This window comes from Eulemur rufifrons, chromosome 7, assembly GCF_041146395.1.
Source record: "Eulemur rufifrons isolate Redbay chromosome 7, OSU_ERuf_1, whole genome shotgun sequence".
Lineage (NCBI taxonomy): Eukaryota > Metazoa > Chordata > Mammalia > Primates > Lemuridae > Eulemur > Eulemur rufifrons.
In genome coordinates, this window is record NC_090989.1 from 123666057 (window position 1) to 123690044 (window position 23988).

Sequence of the window (23988 nt, forward strand, 5' to 3'; positions counted from 1 at the left end):
GAGTATAATTGGGAGTTATTAAAAACAAAAATATTGCTGTATTAATTATCTATTGTTATGTAAAAGACTACCCCAAAATTTAGTAGCTTAAAATAAGAACCATTTATTTAGCTTACGATTCTGAGCATTGGGAAATTGAGCTGAGCTGATCTAGATGGTTCTTCTGTTAGTCTTGCTTGGACTCTCTCTGGCATTGGTGGTCAGCTACCTATGAGCAGGGTGGCTCTGCTTCTCGGGTTGGCTGGCTGTTATCTGAAATGATGGGGGTGGGGGATGGGCCATATAGCTCTCACCATCCAGCTAGCCAGCTGGGACCTATACACACAGTGATCTTGGAGTTCTAAGAAAGCAAAAACATAAACTACAAGACCTCTTTAAAGCCCATGCTCAGAACTCTTATAAGGTCGCTTTCTCCAGGGTCTAGGCCAAAGCAAGTCATATATGGTCATTACAGATTCAAGGGGTAAGGAGATAGACTATACCTCTTGATGTGAGAAGCTACAAAGTGTTGTGGCCATTTTTTTCAATCTACCACAAATGCTTTTTGAGCACCACAAGAATGTAGAAGTTGGAATAAAAGGTGCATTTAGGAATCACCAAAGGAAGACAAGGGGCTGAATGCCAGAAGCAGACTCCAGGAGACACTCCCTGTAGTCCATGCCCTGGACCTCCCTCTGTCCTAGAAGTCTAGAAGTTCCATGTTGTCAATGGCCCACAGTTGATTCTACCTGTTCAGGATGACTAAGTAAATTTACTGGAGACTGGTGCCTATAAACTGAAAGGCCAGTTGATTAATGTTCAGTAAAAAACATGACCATCAAGCAGAATCAGCAGCCATATCAGCTTCACCAGGGCATTTGCTTGTGGATAAAACACAGGGAAGGCAACTGTCATAAGGTTGCTGTGATTGACTAGAAACAAAGCTGGATAACTAAGATAGTTAATGGCTTCAGACTCTGAAATCTGGGGGCATTCACCTCTACCATGAGTGCAATGGTCCATCAGGCAGACTAAACGTTCATGTTGACCTTCCAGGGCACCTAATCCCCTGGAAAATGTTAGATGGGCACTGATGATATTTACCTTTGTAACTTTACATTTTCCTTACCCCTTTTGCCTCACAAACCTTCTGAGGGATACAATTCTTTTGACTGGTAGATGCTGTTAATCAAGTTAGAATCCTATCTGATTGGTTAGTCCCAGCCTCTTTAAGGTGACTTTATGTCTTTGCTTAAGCCCATTTTATGTGAGCTTTGCAGTTGAACTCTCAGCAGACATGCTCATTCCATGTTCTTGACGAGTAACTTAACAGTTGTACCTGATATCTCCTGTAAGAGCCAAGATATTTCAAGCCTCAACCCCCACTGGAAACTGTCTTTCATGCCAAAATCAGGATTCTTAGCTGTCCTGCACACTTATGCAGAGTGGCCAAGAGCTACAGCTTCAAGCATAGGTGGCAATTATCATCTATAATCTGCTCAATACCATCCTACTGCCAGGGAGATAAATGAACCACTTTTGGCCAGAAATAAAATAATACCTCCTTTAGCCATAGGTAAACTCTGTCATGAGGAGTCATTAAATGGATAAAATGAGAGGATTGTCTGTAATTGAATAAATAAAAGTTCAGAGAAGGAGCACTTTGTGGTCTTTTGAGTGCTCTGCTGTCTATAGAGGAACAAATGGTAGTAAAAGAGATAGAGAGAGAGAGAGAGGAGAAAAAGAAAGAAACAATGAGAGAGACAAAGGGAGGAATAAAAAGGAAGGAAGGAGGGAGGGAAGGAAGGAAGGAAGGAAGGAAGGAAGGAAGGAAGGGAGGGAAAGAAGGGTGAGTGGGAGGAGGGAAGGACCAGGGTTTCTCCATAGCTGCACTGTTGACATTTGGATTTTACTGTGGGGAACTGTCCTGCGCATTTAGGATGCTTAGCAGCATCCCTGGCTACTAGATGCCAGCAGCATTCCATCCCCCTCACACACACACTCACACACACCCCTCCTCATGTCAGTCGGACATTGTCAAATGTTCCCCGGAGGGTAAAATCACTCCCAATTAAGAACCACTGGTATAGTCCAATGGGTCACACCTTAGCCTGAATTAGAATCACCTGGGAGGTTTTTTAAACCTCTCAGGAGCTTACAAAAATGTTTTAATTTCTTCTAAAATCAGAAGAAAAAAATTAAGTTGTAAGATTGAATAAAATGTTCTAAGTTTTTTCTCACATCAGAAAACAGTGAACTTTTTAGGGCCCAGGAAAATCTATTCTGGTGAGAGGGCCCATGAAGGCAAAAGTGCCTGGTGCCAGTGAAAGTCATAATGTGGCCCTGTCCCAAATCATGTCATCTCATCCAAAAATACTACAGTATGTGTTGCTAAAGAATAAGCAGGCTTTTTATAAACATAACCATGAAACCATTATTCTTATAGTTAATATTCATTAATATTAAGTATACTTCCTTAAAACCATCAATTATTCTGCCATTATTCATATTTACCCAATTTTCCCATTTATAAAACAGGCATTTTTATTTGCTTTTAAATGAAGATGTAAACAATGTTCAAGCATTGTATCTGACTGAGGTGTTTCTGGTCTCTTTTAATCAGTTAGTTCTCTGTCTCTCTCTCCCTCTCATTTGCCTTGCAATTTACTTTATGAAGAAACCAGGTTGGTTTGTCCTATGTCTCATATTCTACATTTCCTATAAATAGATAGTTGGGTAGTTGGGATTTGATAAGATTTGGGGTCTGTTTTCTGGCAAGAATTCCCCTAATATTATTTATGGATTTTTCATATATTTGAATGTTTCAACCTATTCCAGTTATTATTATTTCTTTGGGATTTTAAGTTGTCGCATATTTGGCTGATGAAAACCCCTTCAAGTTGGCTCCTGAGTTCTTTTTACATAAGAATTAATAGTGTTTAATAGTTTCCTTGCTTTTTGGAATGAATTTTTGAACTAAATGAATTTTGTAATTTTTCAATTCTTTTTCTTCATAGCATATATATTTCTATGGATGTTGAATCACATTTTTTTTTTACTATGTATTTATTTATTTATTTATTTATTTTAGAGACAGAGTCTCACTCTGTTACCTAGGCTGGAGTGCAGTGGCACAATCACAGCTCACTGCAGCCTCAAACTCCTGGGCTCAAGTGATCCTCCTGGCTCAGCTTCCTGAGTAGCTGGGACTACAGGTGCATGACACATGCCCAGCTAATTTTCTAAATTTTTTGTAGAGACAGGGCTTCGCTATGTTGCCCAGGCTGGTATCAAAGTCTTGGCCTCAAGCAACCCTCCCGCCTGAGAACTCCCAAAGTGCTGGGATTACAGGCATGAGCCACTGTGCCTGGCCTGAGTTATATTTTAATGTCTCTTAAAATAATTTCTCTTCATAGTTAAACCTCTAGGCTGTAGAACTGTCAGGTTCATTTATTTCACTTTGTTTTAAATTTTTAAAAATTGCTTTTCAAATTTAATTTTGTGTTATAATTATATAAAATGTTTATATGGTTCCAAAGTCAAAACTTCAAAGCAAAATATATTCAGAAAAGGTTAGCTTCCATTCCTGTTTCTTCCACTTTTTACGCTCCTCCTTTATAGGTAATTATTTTGTAGCATATTTTAACACCTACTAGAGCTAGCCCCTCCCACTTCTATATTCCTTGTCTTTTGAAGTGTTTTCCTGAATATTTTACCTGTCTATTCTTTCCATTGAGATTTATAAACAACTTATCTAATACCATTAAAAAACCCAAAACTTGATGGTATTTATACTGAGATTGCATTAAATTTGTAAAATAGGCAGAATTTTCTCTTTAATATTGAGTCTTTCTGTCCCAGAATATGGCATGCCTTTTCATTCTTAAAGTCTCCTTTTGTATTTTGCAGGAGTGCTTAAGGTGTTTTTCTTATTTTTTGTTTATCCATTAGACCTTCTGTCTATTGTTTGTGTGTATAAAGGCCATCAAATTTTGTTTTCTTAAACTGCTATTTTATTAAGTTTTCTTATTATTTACAGTAACTTTTCCATTAATTTGGGGGAGTTTTCCAAATATATAATCATATATTCTGAAAATAGAGAGAGATCTTTCCTTCCTTATCTACCTCTTGTGGCCTTAGTAATTTCTCTTCTTTAATTGCATGGGCTTATACCCTCAATACAGTGTTAAATGGTAGTGGAGGTAGAAGGCATCCTTGTCTTAGTCATGAGCATGGTGGAAAATCCTGTAGTATTTTCCCATTACTTCTGACAAACGTTAATTCAGGGATCTTAGAGAAGAGGGCAGAGGGCACTGTCAGCAAGTATTTATTAACATCCTATTTGTACCTAGTGCTGTGGCAAAATGCCATGCCAGAACAACCTTGACAAACACCATACAAGCACCCTTAGACCATTTCATCACATATATTAAAGGGCCGTTTTCTATCTCCTTCTCTAATATTCAAACCACACAAGTAACTTGGATGCTTTACCCTATACAGAGTTCATCAGGCATCCTCTGAGTATGGCAGTTAGAGTTTAATGGATACAAAGTTGCAGTAGGGAAGATGGAAAAGTTCTGGATCATGAATGGGTGTAATGGTTGCACCACAATGTGAATATACTTAATGCCACAGAGATGTAACTTAAAAGTGGTTAAAATGGTAAACTTTATGTTATATATCTTTTACTACAAAAAAATAAATTAAAAAACAATCTTTTTCCTGTTAATATGACTTTGAACCTGCTCCTCATACACCTACCTGACATTATTGTACTAAAGAGCGTTTGGCTCCTGGCTAACATGGCAGACCTTACCTATGATGGCTCTTGCTTTCTCAGTGATCTAGGATGAAGATATAGCAGCTCCTAAGAGATTCTTCTTGACTGCCCAATTCCTCCTTTTCAGAAACCCTTGTGGGTGAAGGAGAAGGTCCTTCATTGCCCAACCATTAAGAGAGAAGAGCACAAGAGAGGTGGCACAACCTGGCCAAACTACTTTATTGGGAAAATTGTCCAAGGTTATACTCTTTCTTTGATTCAAAAAATATATTTGAATAAATCGCCTTTGGGAAACACTTTGCAATTCCAAACTAAAAGCACCAAATGAATGCTAATCAGTGCCTTGGTGGGATGTCTAGTTGAAAGTAAAGACAGCCCTCTTATTATCCTGGTGGTCGTTGTCCCACGAGAGAGAATGTCCAACTAAATACATCACAGTTGCTGTTACTGAAAGCCATTTCCTCACGTTATTTAATCCATCTATCACCTGCTTCTGCACTGAAAATGGATAGCTAACCAGATACCCAGATACCAGGAAGATCCTTAAGAAAAACTGAGACCCAGATGAAGTTACTTAATGATGAAGGGAAGGATTATTCTGAGTGGAAATTCTGAGAGTCCCCCAACACAGTTTTATGGCATAATTCAAACTTATGGGACTCACTACTCTGTCCAAATAATGCCATGTGCTGGGAACACTGGTTATGCTGGTTGCTCTTAGTTGTTTTACTTATTTACTTAAGTTTTTAAAAATGGGAGTCACTCCATTATTTATTGTACCATTTTGTTAACACAGAAACTGAAAAAGTTGCCTCAATATTTAAATTTTTATTTTTGCACATTTAAAAATGTTGTTTTTAACCTAGCCTTGTCAAGGGGAAGGTCTCCACAAACTGAACTGACTTCCTGAAAGGCCTTTGTATTGAGTAAGCTTCTGCAAGGCATTCAACTTCTCGCCCACATTTTAAACATTAAACAGGAATGTTGTTTAAAAAAAAAAAAGCATCACAGTCTGCAGCCATCCTGGGCATTTCTTTCTGGAAAGTATTTTAAATAGAATCATCAAATACAACCTGAAGAGAGCCATCTCTTAAGAAGAACGTCAGCTTTTATAAAGAGAGAGTCCTTGAAGGCAAGAGAAATGACCCTGTCTTAGGTGTCTGGCAGAACAATCCCATAGGATGTCCTTCTCAGGAGCTGGAGAAGGTATCAGCATCTCCTCAAAGATATGGTGCCCATGACATCCCACCTGTCTTCAAAGTATTTGGACTTCCCAAAAAGGATTGAGAAAGGCCAGGGTTTTATTTGTATGGAGAATACAAAACTAATGTCAAGACAGAGCAAATTGACTCACCCTGTAAGTAATTAATTATTTTCTCTCTGACAGCATGTAAATTATGTTCCCTCTTGGGATCTTGAATTCATTGCAAAGGAGTACAAATGCTTTTGGAATACCCCAATAAGGAGAAAAAAGCTACAAGGATTGTCAACTCCACCTCTGCCCCATGCAGTTAGAGAGGAACAAGCCAGAGATGGAGAGATGCGTCCTCACATTGCCTACAGAGGCCACTCATGCTGCACCGTGCCAGCAAGGGTCCCCTCTCACCTGCTCTGGTCTCCAGCTTCTTTGCTGATACAGGAACTCAGCTTTGTCCAATCACTAAGACTTGATGGGACTTGAAAGAATTGAGTCACGTAAAGAATTGACCCATGTAAGAGGGAGATGCATAAGTCAGGAGGCCAAGATATTAATTTACAAAAAAAGTAATAAAATATTAATAAATTAATTGGACAAGAACTATAATTCTCTTGCTGCATACAAGGAACCCCTTTTCTGATATCTGAACACTTATGAAGCAGAATTAGCAACTAAACCATTATTTGGTGAGCATGGAAAATTCAAGGAAAGGACATATGAGGAGTCTGGAGACAGTCTACTCTGCTCAGAAGTTTGTCTCAAAGACTTAGGAGATTAGAGAGTCTGATTAAGTTAATAAGGTACTTGCTCTTAAAAATACAGGTAATTCTAGGCCTTTGCAGACTCATTAAAGCCAATCTCTGACTCCAGACTCCTATGTTGAGCCATGATGAGTCTTGTCAAAGTATAATTTTCAAAAAGTTAAAAGCATGATTCTCATTGAACTATCAAATGAACATGTATCAAAAATTTTATTCAACTCACTAATTAATGCAGACACCAATAGGATCATAAAACTTCTCCAAGAACATGTTGAGGAATTTGGTTTACATAGTTTTTTTCTTTAAATTAGGACTAAGATTTCTAGATACAAAATTGTTAATGTTTTTCAAGGCAATAAACCATAATCTTCAGAGTAATCTTTGCTAACAGAAAGAAATAATTTCATCACATACAAGTTTAACATGTATAACTTTACAGAGTTTGAGCCCTTAATTAATAAATTATAAATAGAAAAATCAAACAATGGTAGATTCTTGTAGGAAAATAAATCATCCTTGGGTGGGCCTGTTAAAGTTTCAGTATGGCATTGAAAGGGCTTGCAGTCACACTGTTCAACTATTCCCAGGTTGTAGATAATTTTCCTTAAAAGGCTCAAGTAGCCCCTGAGTTTACTTTTCTAGAGCTTAATATGTGCCCAAAATGCCTATCTGTCCCTTTTTACCGCCTCCTCATCTCTGAATGGCTGGCAAGTATTTAACCTTCAGGTATCAGGTCAAACCTCAACCATTCAGAAATGCCTTCCCAGACCTTTTTGCTCATATATGCATTCCTCCAGTTCTCCAGTTACTCTCCATGTCATCACCCTAGTAACCTCCCCCATGGCACTTACCCTCCTCTGTGATCACTTTGTTCATTTGTTTACATGTTTACAGTTTGTCTTCTCCACTGAAATGTAAGTGCCAAGGTCCATAGGCAAGGAACTTTGCCTACCTAATTCACTTCTATATCCTCAGTCCCTAAAACAGTGCTTGGCATATAGTAGATTCTTAATAAATATCTGCTTAATGGATGGATAGATGAATGAATGGATATATATATATATATATACACACACACATATATATAAACCCATAGTTACATTAGCCAGATCCTATGGAAGACGCTCTGCCAGAATTTTGCTATTTGGTCTGTCCTTTCAATGACCCCTCTCATCTATTCATTCTTTCCCTCACATATATCAATACTACTGATTAGATAAATATTTCCATCATATCACTTTTGACCTGGGACATTTCCTTTCATTTAAGGCAAGTCTAGATTCATTATGGAAGTTTCTTTCCTTATTGTCGTGTCTCAGAGAACACCCCATTGCAGCTCATTTATCACCATATTCTCTCCCAACAGTTTTTCCCCCAAATTTAAATATATCTTTCTCTCCACCAGCCACAGGGGGTTACAAGAAGAAAAGGAAGGAAGGGAAGAGTCTGGGTGATGAAGCAGCCAACAGGGAAAAAACACTCCTTCAGGAATGAGTGGCTGAAATGAAATTCACAAACACAAGAAACAGTATCTTGGCCACATCTGGCTCTCTCTCGCAGCACAGATTTTGGAGGACAAGTGGGCCTGAATTCTTCTCAGAAAAGAAATAGGAAAGAAAGCAGCCTTGCAGATTTTCTAAATGTCAAGTCCCTTTCATTTCCCTGGCATATTTCATGGTTTAGTGCTTCATTCACTTCTTTGAACAGTCTCTAATATAGGAAGGACCAAGTCTAGTACTAAGAATGATAAATGCCTGCTTACTTTTAAGCTGTGAGACTTTTAAGGGAATAAATCAGGAGAGAGGGGTGGGGTGAGTGAGACAAACAGAATTTAATTAAGTCTTAAAGTGGGTTAGAAAAGAAAGGACCATCTATATTCTGATCTTCAGAATTTTTTCTACAACTTGTCTTCCTCCCCTGCCTTGGCTATTAAACCTCTACCCAAACATTGTGTTGACCACCCAGCATGCCAATTGTGCTGGCCTTTAAAACACTTTGTGACAGCTATTCCATGAAAGAGTAATATCACTAACTGGACTTGTCAGGAAGCATTACCTCCAGCTCGTCTCCCCTGTGGACCAGCTGGCCCTCTTCATAAGCTCTCTTACAATGCACTCACCCCTGCTACTCCCAATAATGCAATCAACTCTTGGAGGCATATGGTGTACCAAACCACAACAGACCTCAAGACAAGGTCAGCATATCATCTAGAACAACATTTTCAAACTTTAGCAACATCAGAATCACCGGGAGGGCTTGCGAAAACAGATTGCTGGGCCCTAACCCCCAAGAGGTTCTGATTCAGTAGGTCTAGGGTGGGGCCCAAGAATTTGCATTTTTAACAAGTTCCTGGATGCTGCTGCTGCTGCTGCTGCTGCTGCTGCTGGTGGTGGTGGTTCAGAGTTCACGTGTGGCGAATGACTGATATAGTAGAGATAGTCAAGAGACAACCTCAACAACTCGTTTCCCTCAATTTACCCATCTCTGCCTTAAATTTCTCTATATCCGTACCCATTGTTTCTTTCTTTCCAAAACTAGTTCATCTGCCCACTTCAGTTCATCATATTACTCAAAGACTCTTCCTTAGCTAGTCATTGACACAAGTATTTTAAGGTTAGAAGGAAGCTTTGGAGTCATTTCTCAATCAGGGCTTCTCACCTACAACACTACTGACATTTTGAGCTGGATAATTCCTTGCAGGAGGGGATTGGCCTGTGCATTGTAGGACATTTAGTGGACCTCTACCCACTAGTTACAAGTAGCACCCGCCAGTTGTTTTAATCAAAAATGTCTCCAGAAACCGCCAAATGTCTCCTAGAGGACAAAATTACTCTGATTGAGAACCATTATTCTAATCAATTGTATCTTTAATCCCTCCCTGTTTGTTGGGATTCAGTGGTGAAAATTCATTTCTTCTCTTCCTGAGTTTGATCTAGTTGAGAAATAAAGACAGAATTCAAAAACATGGCCATCAAAATATCATTTTATTGCTGCTAAAGCTGGCCTTGATATACATGTAGGGATGCTTCTCCTGGGAGATATTTGGGTTGTGATTAACAACAAGTGATGAAGCCCATAATTAATCTTAGGCTGGGAAGAAAAGAATTGTGTAATAAACACTGGGTGGGACTATACTGGTATAAGTAAGACAGTGGTTCTCAACCTTGGATACATATTAGAATCACCTGGGGAGCTTAAAAAATATTGATTCCTAGACCCCATCTCAGAACAATTAAGCAGAATTTCTGGGTCTAGGACCAAAGTATCAGAAATTTTTTAAGAGCTGCCAAGGTGATTCTAATGTGCAAAGTAAAGAACCACCACTTAACTGAATGGACTGAGAAATGTAATCCCTTGTTGGATTTTTCTTAAGTGTATTGAAGAGATAAACACCGACTCTGATACAAGATCTCCCAGTGTTTAAGATTTTCTCAACCAACTAACTAGTCCTCAAAATTCTGCTGACATGTAAGTTGCATAAACGTGTTAAAAAAAAAAAAGAGCATAATGTATTTATAGCCTTCAGAGTAGCCTTCGTGGGAGAACATAGTGTCTAATCCAGGACCTTGAAGGTGTATGCAGAGGCCTGGACATTTGTCATTAATAAGCTCAATGTTGCAGCATTTTAATGTGTTGGGAAAGAGGCCCCAGGGCAGGATAAGAGATAACAAAGTTAGTGAGGTGAACAGAACATCATGGATCATGTTAAGGAGTTTTGATTTTTATACCAAGAGCAATGGAAGACACTGAGGTGATCTATGCAGAAGAGTGATGCATCATATTTGAATTCTTAGGATCAGTGCTCTGCCTGTTTTGTGGAACTTGGATTGAATGAGGCAAAGCTAGAGGCAGGAGATCTGGTTAGATGTCTGAGCAGTAATCCATGTAAGAGTTACTTAGCAGACAGGGATGACTAGAACTTGGTACCAGATTGCCTGTTAGATATAGAGAGAGGAAAAGGAAAGACTCAAGAATTAGTCCCTGATTCCTGGCTTGGTCACATGGATGGGAAATGGTACCACATTTTAGGATCAGACCACTGAAGGAGCAGGAAGTTTGGTGTGAGAAAGATGAGTTGTGTACATGCTGTTTTGTACATGCTGAGTTTAAGGTGTCTATGGGCCATCCAGTGGGCAGTTGGCCCACATGGCAGTTGGCTACATGAGTTTGACTTCCCCAGAAGAGAGCTGATCTGGGACATAAATGTAAGAGCTGTAAATAGATGGCGTGTGTATGTGCATGTAAGTGCTCGTGTGTGTGACTAGAAGGAAACACACCAAAATGGTAACAGTACACATTTCTCAGTGGTTAAATCTTAAATCATAAAGTTATTTATTTTTTTAAATTTTAAAAAATTTTCTACCTTAATAATGTGTTACATTTGCAACAAGGAAAAAGAAAACACTAGTTTAAAATTCACACACACATTTTTAATATCCATGCCAATTGTTATATTTGCTTAGACCTTTATAGTTCCTATTTAAAAACTCAAAATTGAAATAATTATTTTTAAAATTCTCAGAGGATTTTCCTGGTGATGGGCAAGCATGTTCTATTTTTGTATAGTGACATTATACAAAGTTAGGAAATAGACTATGGATCAATTTGACTTACCTTTTCTTAAATTCTGGTGTCTAGTTAGACTTAAAGTAACCTGGCAATAGGGCAATTGCTTAGTGATATAAACTCCAACTGCTGTCCTTCTGAATTTTTATTAGTTTTCTCAAATGAGTTTATCAAATATCACGTTGCTGTGTTATTCATTCTGCAATGACAACCTACCCTACACAGTGATTAAGTATGTATTTGGGACTTAGCTGCAGCACCTAACTTCTTTGGAAAGCACATGGCCAGTGGACTTACAGAAGGGAAAAGAGCATCAAGCCATTATTGTGTACCTGCTGTATGCCAGGAAATATGTACTTTCCCACATTCCATCCCCTCTAATCTATACAATGAAATTGCAAGGTTAACAAAGAAGGAAACTGAATCTCGGGGAGTTGAGTAGCTCCTAAATATTCACAGACCTCTTAAAGGCAGAACCTGAAGCCCAGGTCTGGTTGACCCAAGCCCATCCTCCTGAAGGTCTCCTAGAGCCCTGTGGTCCTTCTATCAGGCCACACTACCTTCCTTGGAGCTACCATTCTGATGTGTGGGCTAAATGGGGGAATAGGTTCAATTGCTGTCCCTAAGTCAGGAGGAAAAACAAAATTATCCTCAATGATTGAAGGATAAAGGAAGAGGAGAAATGCTAACAACCTTCCTGTGACTTAATATCACCCATCACATTTCAGGTGAAGTGTCCTTAGCAATGAACAGCCAGGAAACAGGGAACTCAAGAGTTTTTCTAAGCTTGTTATAAAAGTCCAGAGAGCCCTATAGTATTTTAAATATCTCAGAAGGACCCTGCATATATGTGGGAGAAATTACGTATGGGCAGAAAGGGAAAGGCACCCTGAACAGTTCTGTCTTCGCTTTCTAAGTCTAAAGTCAGAAGTGATGAAAACACTCTTTTGGTTTTCTACCTATGTTGTATGTGCTGTGTCTCTTTCCTAATGCTTTCCAACATTTTCTCGTTGGAGCCTCACCCAAGAGGTAGTTAGGGCAGGAATTATTATTCCCATTTTACAGGTGAAGAAAGTGAGATCTAGATTAAGTATTTTGCACAGGACATCAGGATAGAAAGAGGGGGAAAGAGCTGTTTAAAATGGTTTGTAATTTCTATTATGCATTCCTATCAGTAAAAGCATCCTTCAACATGTGCATATTTTATTAATTATATACCTTTACTATTGTACTAATATAGTATGTATATTTTAAATTTTATACAATAGTATAATTTTAATGGATGTGGTAAAAATGAATATAAATGAAAGTGCTTACATCTTATTCCTTCACCCCAATTGTGGTGCACACACCCTAGGGTGGCCTCCATGACTCCACCCTCTAGTACTCATGTCTTTGTGTAATTCCCTCTCCTTAAGGGTGGGCAGGACCTGTGACCTTCTAACCAGTAGATATGGCAAAGGTGATGGGATATCATTCTTGTGATTATGTTGTATATCATATATGATTATATGGGGAAGATGAAGATGTAATTAAGACCCTTAGTCAGTTGACTTTGACTTAATCAAAGAGGGATTTTTTTTTTTTTTTTTTTTTACTGGTGGGCCTAACCTATTCAGGCAAGCCCTTTAAAAGATGATCTAGGCCTTTCATCAAGTCAGAAACTCCAAGCAGCAGACACTCTATCTCCCTGTCTCTGGCTTTTAAGAAACAAGCTGCAAATAAATACGACAGCCACAAATTCTACCAACAACCTAAAGGAGCTTAAAAGCAGATCCTTTCCCAGTCAAGCATCCAGATGAAAATGCAGCCCAGCCAACACCTAGATTTCAGTCTCATGAGATCCTGAGCAGAGGGCCCAGTTAAAATGTGCCTCAATTCTGACCCACAGAAATTGTGAGGTAACAAATGGGTATTCTTTTAAGCCACTATTTTGTAGTACATTATTACACAGCAATATAAAACTAATACACCAATAGACGGTCTTTTGTACCCCCTTGGTTTTGCATACCTTATTGGGTCAAAGAATTTGAACACCTACCAGGAGATAGGCACTCTCTCCTTACTTTACTCCTAAGATCTCATTTCATCCTCCTCCACACATTATAAGAATTGATATTTTTACACTCATTTTTAGGGTGAAGAAACTGAGACTCAGCAAGATTAAGCAACTTGCCCCCCAGGTCTCACAGTTAGAAGTGAAAGGCAAAGGACTTGAACCTCAGGCTGGAGATGAGAATAAAGCCAGTTCTTCTATCATCCGTATTTATTTATTATTTTTTGTGGTGGTGGTTGTTGCGTCCAACTGGCCCTACACGATGCCACAGCATAAAACTCATTCCGTACACCCGCCTCTCCTGCTGGTGCTTCCTGCAGTGGGAACCAGCCTTTCTGCTGGGTTTCCACTAATGCCATTCACGCTCCCTGAATGCTTCTTCAGCACTGATGCTGTTGCAGCACGTGTCTCTACAGTGACAATGATAGATTTTGTGTGTAGTTGTTACTTACGCATGAGAAGGAGTCTGTGCAAGAACCATTTATCAGGGCTGTAAAGGTACCTAACTGGAAAGTTCAAACAGTTGAGTGATTCAATATTAATAGATCTTGGAGTTCTGAGAGGCAATTTGATATGACCTTCCTTTCATTCTACTGTGAAACAAAGTGCCAAAAGCTGCTGCTTTTCATAAATCAATTTCTCACCTGAGCACAGCTATCCTAGTAGCTGTTGTCCATGTGTTTTGAGGTTCCAGGCCTTGCAAACCTATCACTAACCAAACCCAGGAACATAGAGTAAAGGAGGAAAATTTTTGGTTTCCAAACTGGCCTAGCTGGAGGCCATTTTGCTTTAAGAAGAAAAACTTTTGCTGAGCTGTAATGACAGGCAGATGGACAGCACTTGCTTCTGGTTCTACCATTATGTACAGTGACTGAGCCTCTGTGGGCCAACACTTGACATAATCAGCAATGATTTCCAAGCTAGCAAAGATCTTCTCTAGCAGCAACAGAGCCTAGGGCGTGCTCAGCTGTCATCACTGGATGCCCAGAACTTTTCCTCATTTTGATACACTTGTGTATCTCTCTCTCTTCAACCAACCCATTTACTTTTGCTCCAAATTGCCACAGAAAATTTCAAAGGATACGAAAGGCCCAGGGTTGAGATGGTATCCACCATGACTGTCCTTAGCAGGACTCTCTTTCTGAATTTAGCCCTGTGACATTTGCTGACCCTTGGAAACATGAGACAGGTTTTGTAAGGCGGTTTCCTGGGGACAGAATTCAACCTTGTAAGTTTTTCTGCTATGTATAGTGAGTCTTTCCTCACTACAGTGAGAAAACTATATAGTTTTCTGCTATATATATGAGTTTTTTTCCCTATATGTAGGGGAAAGAATTTCCCGTGTTTCACAAAATAGTTCCAGTGAAAGTTATCAGAAAAAGCAAATTCTACTTTCCTGTTGATTTACTTTATGATAAGAAATATATTGCTGTGGAAAGGGAACATATTGGCCTGACTTTTAATTCCTGGGGCATTGTATGTTTTAAGAGAAATGTTACTGGAACCCTTCAGTATCCTAGACTGATATGAAATGACAGGTTTCTTGTTATTTTCCTTCTATTTGTGTATAGTTTGTCACTTTTTTTTTCAGCAGAGTTTGTGTCCTTAGTGAATGACAAAGAATGAGATTCTAACCACTTTCTGCACTGAGTAACCCCTGCATTAGAAATTGGATACTATGCAACTGTTGAAAAGAAAGGTCTTTTCTGGACAGGTTCTTGAGCTTCCTGAGTCTTTCTTCATGGTCAGGGTGTGTGTTCTACTGACAATTCTGAAACTCCTCTATGTCACCTTGGATAGATACCCTTCCTGTGCTTAAATTGCATTACTACAGAACAAAGATGGTTATATTTGCCCCCACTCACTTCTCAGTGACACTTGTTGAGCAACTGAGAAAGTCTAAAAATCGCTTAGGGTTTCTCTGAGGGGCTTATTATTTTAGAAATACATTCTTAGCAGTCAGAACCACATAATCAAGGTAGCCAGACATTTGCCACAAAGGCTCTTAATGTTAAGACTTCAAAGAATGGAAAATCAACTCATGTTTACATTATCAAGACTCTATATTTGAAACTTTGGATCTTTTTTAATTTCAATGACTCTAGGTAAGATACTTTATTTCTCTGGACTTCTATCATGAATGGGCATAAAATAATACCTGTTTTATAGAGTTGTTGTAAGGATTAAAAGAGGAAATGCAAGCAACACAGTCCATATATATTAATAATAAGTGGTCAAGAAGCATGGGCAAGGTTACTTGCATTAGATGTTACAATAGATATTAAGATGTTTTGTTGGCCAAACAGTAAATGGAATGAAACGTACATATGTTTTCTGAGGCACCAGCTGCTCCTATAAAAAGTGTCAGGGTTTCTAAGAAAAAAAAAGCTAACCCTAAAAGAGGTGGAGGTATTATCTGTAATTAGTAACCAAGAGGTCCTCTGAATAGATTACTCTATTTCTTGGTTCTGAAGGCCTAGTCTCATTTCAAGGTAGCTCAATGTTAGTTTGGACATTGCAGATGGATCGTGGCAGTAACAGAAATATAATTCAAGACATCCCTTCCAATATGGAGAACTTTTCCCCAGGGTGATTTCAGCCTTCCAGATTCCCTCTGTTTTCTCCTCTGGGCAGTGGTGGTTTGGAACCTCAAGCATCTCTCTTGGCAATTGATTTCCATCCCAGTTCATCAGAGGCTTTTTGTTAGTGTGACATTACTCTTGGTCTCTTCTTCGTTACCTGAAAACTGTTTTTTATTGAGCTGAAGTTAAATTACCTAAAGCTGGAATAATTGCTTGTTGTTTCTTTGTTTCTGTCCATTACTGGAAAGCCATCTGGACTTTAGATTGTGCCCAACTTTCCTTCCTTGATTTTGCCCTTCTTATAGCCCCGCTAATTTTACCTGGAGTCCACAGCATCCTTAGACCTTTTCTATTCTCCTAAGTCCCAGAAGATGATACTGACTTACTTGAGGTCGTCGAGTCCATCAGAGGCTTGAGACAAGAGATAAAGTCTTTTAACTGCTGATTCTGGAATTTTTTACTTCCTGCATTGGTGGCCTCTTCTCTTATAGGCATAAATGTGACTCACATTGAAAAACTGTACATGGAAAATGGCCTAAACTGAAAAGAACTAGCAATTACATAAACTAGTGTACTTCAAAGTGTGATCCCCCCTAAACAGCAGTGTCAGCGTCACCTGGGAACTTACTAGAAATGTAAAATCTTAAGCTCTACCTAAGACCTATAGAAGCAGAAAATCAAGCCCCCCAGGTGATTCTGATGCAGGCTGAAGTTTGAGATCTAGTGGTACAGACTGTGCCAAAATTTTGTACGTTACCTACTTAAGGCCATTAAATGGGCACTAATGCATGACACTGTGTTTGAATTTCACAAGTAGGCTTAAATTTCAAGTCTGTTATTTTACCTGGAAGACAAGGTAAGCTAATACTTTTCAAGGCCCAAAGTTTTACTTAAATTAACAGAAGTGTTCTCAGGGTCCTGTGGGATTATAGACCTGGCTAAAAAAATGCAAGATCCATGGGAAACACTTCCAGAGATAGGCAGGTGTTTCTCCAGATGGAACATATACTCTGTACTGTCCCATTCAGCAGAGACACAAGTCTCTCTACAGTTTTACACCATGTTGCTTTGTACATATATGTTACCTTCCTGGTCTCTAAAGATATTTGAGTTTGTTACCCTGCCTAAACCTTATTTACTCTTTATGCAGGATATTTTATTGTTGTGTCTCAGATAACACTGGCCAATAGAACTTTCTGTGATGTTCCATTCTACAGTCAATAGAATGAATGTTCAATATTGGTGCTATCTAGTAAGTAAGCCACGAGACATGTGTTGCTATTGAGTACTTGAAATATGGATATTGGGAACAGAGAAACTGAGTTTTACTTTTATTTAATTTTAATGAATTTACATTTAAATAGCTACATGTGGCTACTGGCTATCCTATTGGAAGCATAGGTCTAGATATATGGATCTAATATCTTACACAATAATTGATTAAATAGAAAGGTAATTGTATACTTTTCAAGAGTATTTAGAAAACTTCCAAACAGATAATGTAAAATAGGCTTTTTAAAACTTGGTAAACCACTTTTAGGACAGGTACAAAAGTGATTATGTCTAAATCATTTATTAGGATAGTTTGAAGAAGTTAGGAGTCTTCCATTTATGACGGGTGCTAAGTCATTCTAGGACCAGGAGGTTTTCTGAGACTTTTTATAATCTCAGTTCTTTGATAATGGATTTTAAATGGGAAGAGAGTACTGGATCTAAATTTGATGGAATGTACAATTGAAAGTTCTGTAACAAAAATCATACAAAACTGTTCCAGAAATCAAAATTCATTTTTGATCCTTTTGGCTGAGCAATAAGTCACCCATTGAAGAGATGTCATAATCAAGTTTTCAAAAGCTATCAATGAGAGAATTTGAACTTTAAAAGCTCATATGTGACTGCATCTGAGTGCCATTTGATGTGTTGTTAGTGGGTTTGTTTCAGATATTTTTCAGTGTTTCTAATTTCCTAGACCAAAAGGGAGGTCACCAACTCACTTCATTTTCCACTTAGGATGATTTCCCTTATGATTTATAAAAGCTGTGATACTCTCTCTTAAAATATAGCTAGATCCAGTGCTTGGAAAAGGATTAAAAATTAAAAAATAAAAAGAACATAGCTAGAGATTCTTTAAACTTCAGAAAGAACATTGCTTTAACTTTATCTTCCTATCCTCTAATCTCCCTTCCAGCTAGAAGGTATTGTCAGGCTCAATGACAATATAGAAGGTCCGAGTAGGTTTAACATAAAAGTAATCATATTTGTCCGATCTAAAATAGTCACCTTAAGAATGAAGGTAAGAAAATAAAAGGACTGACTATGAAATTATCGAATATTACTGGCCCCTGAACTGTAGATCCTTGTTTAATTGTCCCTAGAATTGTTTTCCTGGCTGAAGTTCTGCAAAATTGAGTTGTGATAATAAGTGAGTTTGATAACTTATTTTCTTCATTGATTCTGACAGCTGTATCTGAAGAAATGATCCAAAATGAAGCATTCTTTCTAATCTAGATTTCGTATGGATAAAGCTTTGGCAAAATGTTTGCCAATCTTGGCATTCATATATTCTAAACTTATTACATCAGTAGATGGATGGCTTGGTGTATGCAAAGTTCATGAAACTATTAAATGTGTTTCCAATATCTGAGGGATAAATATACATGTTGGTAGGGAGGATACATTTTTATATCACACAAAGAGCAAGATCAAGAATAGGAGGAGTAGATTTTTATTAAATGTACCAAGGGTTGGGGTATAATCTTCAGCAACAATTGAGATAAATATGGCTAGCCTTTCCAAATATATCAAAGGCCTTAAACATGTGCAAATTTTTTAGCCCCACAATTCTATTTTTTAAAATTTATTCTATAGAAATAATTATGGATTTTCATATTTATAAATGGAAACATAGATGAATAGTAACAGCAACAGCAGAAAATTCAAATAATTGACTCCTCTGCAGCTTTTAGAAATAAAGTTACAAAACAAAATTTCTAGAGAGAGAAGGGGAAGAGGGAATGAACCAAAATTATCTGCTTTATCTTCTAGATTTTTTCCTTCATCTACTTTCTTTGGGTTTATTTCATTCTTTTTTAAAAAAATTAAGTTGAACATTTGGCTTTATCAATTTATACAGTTTCTTCATTGCTAATATAAATGTTAAAAGCATTACATTTTCATTAAGGGCTCACTTTAACCACATCACACAGATTCTGATATTTAGTATCTTTATTGTCATTTAGTTCCAAATAACTTTAAGTTTTCATTATTATTTCTTTTTTCATCATTACTTTTTTAATCCATGATTTATTAGATAGTGGACTTTTAAAAATTTTTAATAAAAATGGACATTTAATTGTTTCTTAAAATCAATTTTTAACTTAATAGTAGTAGTCAAAGAACATCGTCTGCCATACATGGTTCTTTGACTTTTTGGGGATGAATTTTATAGCCTAGCCCTGACTAGAGGTCAGTTTTCTTAAAGAGTGCCTGTGTTTGAGAAGAATGGGTACCTCTACATTACAATGGGTACCTGTGGTGGAGTGGGGTTGGTGGTGGAGTGAGAGATAACTGAAATTATAGAGGGGCAGGGGTGGAAGCAGAGATCAGATAGGAGGCTATCGCAATAATTTAGGCAAGAGATGATGGTGGAAGGCACCAGGGAGGTAGTGGTGAAAATGCTGAGATAGAATTAGATTCCAGATATATTTTGAAAGTAAAATCAACAAGATTTCTTAAAGGATTTCATGTGGAGTATGGAAGAGAGCAATCTTAGCCTGAGAAACTGGAAGGTAGGGATGCCATTACCTGAGATGGGAAGGACTGCAGGTGGAGCAAGTTTGGGGGGTAGGAGACCTGAATGTTAGACACCCAAATTGGAGAGGTAAAGTAGGCAGCGGTTGAGGGGAAAGGTCCAGACTAAAGATGCAAACTTCAAATATAAACTTGGAAATTATTGGCTTACTGGTGCTTTTAAAGACATAAGGCTAGATGACACCACCTAGGGCAATGGTTCTCCACTGGGGCGACTGGGGTGGGAGCTACTGGCATCTAAGGGATAGGGTCCAGGATGCAGCTAAAACCCTAAAATGCACAGAGTTGCCACTCACAGAAAAGAATTATCAGGCTTAAAATGTCAATAGTGCCATGTCTGAGAAAACCTGACCTAGGACATGAACATAACTAGAGAAGAAAATGTGCTCAAGGACTCAGCTCTGAGGCACTGCTTACTAGGAGTTCAAAAAGATGAGGAGGAATCATTAAAGAAATCTGGGTGGGTGTGTCTAGTAATTTTGGGAAAAAAACCAAGATAGTATTATCTCCTAGAAGCCAAGTGTAAAGGGTTTATTAAGGAGGAGAAAGTGATCAGCCTTGTCAAATGCTGCTGATAGGTCAGTAAAGATAAGGACTGAAAAATGCCCATTGGATTTATCGCTGTGGGGTCATTGACAATACCCCCACATTGATTAACAAGAGTTATTTCAGCAGAGAGGTGTTGACAAAAGTCTGCTTCTGTTTCTGTTACTGACTGACTTTGGATAAGGTATTAATACTTAGCCTCTCTCTCTGAATTTTAGTTTCTTCCTTCATAAGATAAACATTATAATCTACTTCATAGAGTTACATGAGAAAATGTGAACAGTGTGTGTAAAGCACCTAGCACAGAACTGACACAAAGTAGGACCTTAACAACTCTAAGATCTCCTTGCACAACTCTCCCATTCACTTCCAGCTTCTTTCCTCCTGTTACCCCGCCACACACACTTTTCCCACATGCAAAAACCCGCTGTTCCATGTTTTGTCATACTCAAGGAACTATTTAGTATTATATGAGGCAATTCTCTCATTAAAACACACTTTATGATGGGAACCATATTTCAATTATCCCTTATTGTGAACTAAAGAAAAAGAAAAGTGCCAATAGTTTTAGTTTTTCTGTATGAGGTGATATGTTGGGCTGGGGGAGAAACAGGTATCAATTTAAAAATATACAGAGTCATAAAGTAATTTCTCATGAAGTTAAACATTTCATTGTTAATTGAATTGTGCATTAAGTCTTTCCATAGTTTTAGAATTGTGCAAACTCAAAACAATAGCCCCATTTTCTAGGCCTACTAAAGTTCCACCTATCTTTCCCACATAAAACCACTATGTACCGAACTCTCAATCAAAACCCATAGAGAGATATGTCAAAGGATAGGGTTTGGGGAAGGCTAAAGAGGTGGAAAATCGCTCTTTAAAATCTTTTACTCTGGAATTTCCACTGATTCTGTCTTCTCTTATGATTCAGAAAATGATTATATTAACTCAAACGATTTCACAGTAACTTTATAAAAAATGAATTTAATTTCAGAAGGTCAAGGGCAGCCCTAATGTGGGAAAAAGATATCTGAAAATATGTCATTCTGTATTCAATTCTAATTTCCATAGAAGTAGGGGCCCTGGAAGGTCATTCAAGTAATGAGATTTTGTGCTAATACCCCAGTTAGTCACACACAGCAAGCTCTCAGTCTAGGTGGCTTCTTTCTCTAGGAGCTCAGAAGGCTAAAGAGGACTTTTCCATGATTTGCAACTTCTAGATACCCTGACTCAGTCCCAAGTGATCTTCAGGCAGCCTGATTCTCACAAATGCTGAGTCCTCAAAGGGAGTTTTTATTCTCCCTACATCTTCATCTACTATATTTCATGGAGTCTAAGATACTTATTTTGCTCATATTCTTCTTATGTCTTGGAAATCAGGACACATCTTACAATCAATCAATGGTGTGTTACTATTGCTATTGGTCAGTGTTGACCAAAAGAACACTTTGTAATGATGGAAATGTTCTATATCTATTCTGTCCAACATGGTTACCACTGGCTAGATATTTCTCTTGAGCACTTGGAATGTGGCTGGTGCAACTAAAAAGGTAAATTTCTAATTTTATTTAATTTTCATTATTTTAAATTTAAATATCTATATATGTCTAGTGGCTACCATATTGGACATCGCCAATACTAGTCAAATTCTTCCAGGAAGTGATTTACATTGGTTTCTTCCACTCACTTGAGGAATAACTAACATGAGACTCCTTTAAATTAATTTCTCTGAGGCTTTTTGATTGCTCTGGTCGTGTGAGTTCAGACCAGAGCACAGTACTCCCCCCTTATCTTTTCACAGTTTCGGTTACCCATGGTCAAGCCATGATCCAAAAATACTACATTACTACCTTTATGCTTTGGGGCTATTATTAAGTAAAATAACAGCTACTTGAACACAAACAGTGCAATACTGCGACAGTAGATTTGATAACCAAAACAGCTACTAAGTGTCTTGCAGGCAGATAACGTAGACAGCATATGCTAGACAAAAAGGATGATTGAATCCCAGGTGGGACGGAGTGGGACAGCATGAGATTTCATCATGCCGTTGAGAACAGCACGTGATTTAAAACTTATGAATAGTTTATTTCTGACCCTTCCCATGTATTTAAATATATTAAATTAAAATTAATATATTATATTAAAATGTAAATAAGCATTATTTACAATGCCTACATCATTCACTTCACTTCACTTCACCTCATCACAGGGATTTTACCATCTCATATTATCATAAGAAAGAAGAGTGAGTACAGTACAATAAGATATTTTGAAAAAGAGAAAGGCAGACAAAGAGACCGCATTGACATTACTTTTATTATAGTATATTGTTAGAATTGTTCTTTCCTATCACAAGTATACTTCAGAGATATTACAAGTTTGGTTCCAAACCACTGCAATAAAGTAAATATCACAATAAAGCAAGTCACACAAATTTTGGGGTTTTCCAGCACATATAAAAATTATATTTACACTATACTGTAGTCTATTAAGTGTGCAAGAGCATTATGTCAAAAAAAAAGTACATACCTTAATTAAAAAATATTTTATTGCTAAAAATGCTTATGATCATCTGAGCCTTCAACAAGTTTTTTTGCTAGTGGAGGGTCCTTCCTCAATGTCAATGACTGCTAACTGATCATGGTGGTGATTGCTGAAGGTTGGATTGGGTGGGCAGTTTCTTAAAATGAGACAACTACATTTGCCTCATCAATTGACTCTTCTGTTCACAAAGTATTTCTCTGTTGCGTTCAATGATGTTTGATAGAATTTTACCCACAGTAGAACTTCTTTCAAAATTGGAGTCAATCCTCTCAAACTCTGCCACTGCTTTATTAATTAAGTTTGTGTATTAATAATAATGTAAATTGCTTGTTGCTATTTCAACAATGTTCACGGCATCTTCATCAGGAGTAGATTCCATCTCAAGAAACCATTTGCTTTGCTCATCCATAAGAAGCAATGATTTATTTATTAATTTTATCACAAGATTGCAGCAATTCAATCATATCTTCAGGCTCCATTTCTAACTCTAGTTCTCTTGCGATTTTTACCACACCTGCAGCTTCTTCCTCCAATAAAGTCTTGAACCCCTCACAGTCATCCATGAAGGTTAAAATCAACTTCTTCCAGTCTCCTGTTATTGTGGATATTTTGACCTGCTCCCGTAAATCATGAATATTATTAATGGCATCTAGAATAGTGAATCCTTTCCAGAAGTTTTTCAATTTACTTTGCCCAGATCTATCAAACGAATCACTATAACTATAGCCTTTTGAAATGTGTTTCTTAATAAGACTTGAAAGCTGAAATTACTTTTTGATCCACTGACTACAGAATGGATGTTGTATTGGCAGACATGAAAAAAGCAATTAATCTCTTTGTACATCTCCATCAGAGCTTTTGGGTGACTAGGTGCATTGTCAATGAGCAGTAATATTTAGAAAAGAATCTTATTTTCAATGCAGTAGGTCTCAACAATGGGCTTAAAATATTCAGTAAACCATGCTATAAACAGATGTGTTGTCATCCAGGCTTTGTTATTCCATTTATAAAGCACAAGCAGGCTAGATTTAACATAATTCTTAAGAGACCTAGGATTTTCAGAATGGTAAATGAGCATTAGCTTCAACTTAAAGTCACCAGCTTCATTAACTCCTAACAAGAGAGTCAGCCTGTCCTTTGAAGTTTTGAAGCCAGCCATT

The 23988-nt window shown here is 37.8% G+C and overlaps 1 protein-coding gene across 5 annotated transcripts in view; it reads left to right on the forward strand.

The window, feature by feature from the left end:
- The window catches only part of CPNE4 (copine 4), a 434637-nt gene that overhangs the window by 325563 nt on the left and 85086 nt on the right, over positions 1 to 23988 (forward strand). The gene's annotated exons all lie outside the window — the stretch shown is intronic.